Here is a 2,583-nt window from a genome sequence, read left to right as displayed (position 1 = left end):
CTACTTATAGTCTGGGAAATGCAAATGAGAGAAACGGATCATAACTGCTTCCCATTCTGATTAACAACCATGGGCGTTTACAGGACGGCTCTGTGACTAAAGACACATGCTACCAAGACTGACAGCTTGTCTTTAATCCCTAAGACATATCCTTGTTGCAAGGAGAGAACTGATCTTACAAGTGTCCTCTGAACTCTACATAAATGGTTAAATAAGTAAGTAAAGAAAGAAAGAAGCAATTTACAAACCAAGGTGATAACGTCCACTGGTGGTTAAGAACTCAAACATCTAGGTTGTTTCCGGGTTTTGGCTATTACGAACAACGCTATATGAATATTGTCAAGCAAGTGTCCTAGTACTATGAACCTAGAAACAACCTAAATGTCCCTCAACTGAAGAATGGATAAAGAAAATATGATACATTTACATAATGGAGTTTTACTCAGTTGTAAAAAGCAATGACATCATATTTGCAGGCAAATGAATGGAACTAGAAAATACCATCTTGAGTGAGGTAACCCAGACCCAGAAAGACAAACATGATATGTACTCACCCATAAGTGGATACTAGATATAAAGCAAAGGATATCCAGACTACAATCCACAGCTCCAAAGAATTGCGAGCGTGGGGGACAGGAGAGAGGATGGAAGGGAAGAAGGGAGAACAGAAGGGGAGTGGGAAAAATACATAGCTCAATAAAACAATTAAAAAAGAAAAAATCTCAAACACAAGAAATGAATTGCTCAACTTTTTTAAAAAAATACTATCTGATGACATCCATTGAAATGTAAACTACTGGGTGTTGGAGAGTTGACTCACAGTTAAGAGCACTGGTCGCTCTTCCAGAGGGCCGGGGTTCAACTCCCAGCACCCACATGGTAACTCACATGTCTGTAATTCCAGTTTCAGGGGACTCGAAACTTCCCATAGCAGAACACTAAATACACATAAAATTTTAAAAAGAAGAAATGTACACTACTCCTTGTGATTATACCTCTGACACTGACATCCTCCAACATTTAGAAATAGAGTCATGACTATGTAAGATGATATAAACAGACTATTTATTCACTTCAGTGTTGCTCAGTAAACATTGGTAAAGTAGCGAATCCACAGCAATGTTCATGGAAATGGGAGCTAGCTTACTAGTGAGTGACCCTCACCACTGAGGAGGAATTTATCAATGCATTGGCATCTGTGGTGGTTTATCTTGATCCTCAAGTAAACTAATGTAGTAAAAATAATATTTGTGACACACCATGTTCAGATCCAGACTACATAAAGAGTTATGAAGACGGAAACCTCCAAAATAAATACATAAACAAGAATTATCCTGAAGTAACTTTGTTAGCAACATCCAAACCACACACTTTAGTCATACAGTGTTTTTTCTAGTGCTGGGGATTGAACTTGGGACCTTATACATGCTAGGCAGGACTGGAACATGGCCTGTGTCTCCAGCCCCAGCTTAACAACTTGCAAAATGTTCAAAATGGGCAAGGGAAGTGACGTATCAATACAAAAAAAGAAAATCACAAATTCTGTCATTTATCTTTCAGTAACTAGTTTTTGCGCAGATAATTATCTGCAGGATGGAGCATTTTAGACAGAAACACCATTGCTTCAGCAATGTCTGTTGGGAGTTGCCGAGAGATTGACATTAACGGGGAACAGGATGGTTTCTCATTTCTAACAGAAGGGAGAGCAGAACACAGTTATGCCTGACACTGTGTGATTGAATGTCTCTTAAAATCCTTTCTGATTACTTCCTTATCTCTGAGAAGAGGCAGCAAGCACTGTACAGCCCTGTCCAAGGCTGAAAAGTTATTCTCTGGAGATCAGAAACAGAATGGACTGTGAGATAGTTCCTGTCTGGGGAGATTGAATGAACCATGGAAACTTAAGTCTTCTCGCCACATAGTTGGAAAGAGAGTCCCTTCTGTAACGTGCATGCCTTGCAAACGTGAAGACCTGATCACAAATGACACCTGAGGTTGTCCTCTGTCTTCCACACACGTGAATACACACACATGTAAATGCACACACTCACAATTTCTGATCAAAATTAAAGAGCACTTGAGTTTAGAATCAGAATTTAAATCATAATAGTGAGCTTGGCTGCATATCTTTCTGTGACTCCAGATTTCATATACTGATCTGAATTGTTTAAAATTGAGCAAACAAAGCAATGATAGACTTCTGACAGCGCCTAAGGGAAGGAATACAATAATGTCCCCCACACCCATAAAGACAAAAAATGCCTTAAAATACCCAACAGAATATGCTCAAGTAAGGCTGAGCTTAAAGAGGCACAACTGAGGATTAAAGGGATGGCCACTGATGGTTGTGATGTTCATGACGATGCACAAACACAAGATGTACAAGAGTAATCCCTGAATCCCTGCATGTCAATCTAGTTCCCTTAACCAAACCTGAAAAGTGTCTTCCATATGTAGACTTATAGACCCAAGTGCTAACGATAAGGCCACAGACAGCTTAGAATCTGTACATCTGTATTTAGAATTTCTCCAGCTCTTCCCTAGGCCTAACTGTACTTCAGAACTGATGGCACTCTCAACAAG

The sequence above is a fragment of the Microtus ochrogaster genome, chromosome 1 (assembly GCF_000317375.1).
Source record: "Microtus ochrogaster isolate Prairie Vole_2 chromosome 1, MicOch1.0, whole genome shotgun sequence".
Lineage (NCBI taxonomy): Eukaryota > Metazoa > Chordata > Mammalia > Rodentia > Cricetidae > Microtus > Microtus ochrogaster.
This window is presented reverse-complemented; position numbering follows the sequence as displayed.